This window comes from Microtus ochrogaster, chromosome 8 (assembly GCF_000317375.1).
Source record: "Microtus ochrogaster isolate Prairie Vole_2 chromosome 8, MicOch1.0, whole genome shotgun sequence".
Taxonomy (NCBI): Eukaryota; Metazoa; Chordata; class Mammalia; order Rodentia; family Cricetidae; genus Microtus; species Microtus ochrogaster.
Window position 1 is genome coordinate 38,533,214 of NC_022015.1, and position 633 is coordinate 38,533,846.

Sequence of the window (633 nt, forward strand, 5' to 3'; positions counted from 1 at the left end):
AAAAAAAAAAAAGATACCGATAAACACGGCTACAGAACAGACTAGATGCTGCTGCAGTCCAGCTGTGGCTCCGATCACCAGCCCTTCATGGCAGGAGTGATGCACCCTTTTCACATGTGTCGAGCACCTGTTAGACACCTGAAGTTGGAGAGGTAGGATCTGAGCTAAAGTTGAGTGTCTCTCGGGTACAGACAGCCCAGACCTCCCACACAGGGAGTGCTGAACACAAGGCCACTTGGCCTCTATAACCTTAGAGAGCAGCTGGGGTTTCCTTTAGGAGGATCTAGGCTAGTGAAAGAGTGGAGAAGTCTTGCTGGGGGATGACTAATTTTCTGAAAAGACAAGCAAGCTTAACCTAAGACCCAGGAAGCTTCCACAGAGCTAAGAAAGGTGCTGACAAGACAGGAGTTACTCAGAGCTGAAGAATAATGGACGAGTTAGAAATTATCTTCCAGGCTTGCAGATACAAAATGAGTTCCCTGGACTGGAGAGATGGTTCATGCACTTGTTCTTAGCAGAAGACCCACATTGCTTTCCAGCACCCACATGGTGGTTCACAACCTTCAGTAACTCCAGCTCTGAGGGATCCAATGCCCTCTCTGGCCTCCATGGATATCAGGGATACATGTGATG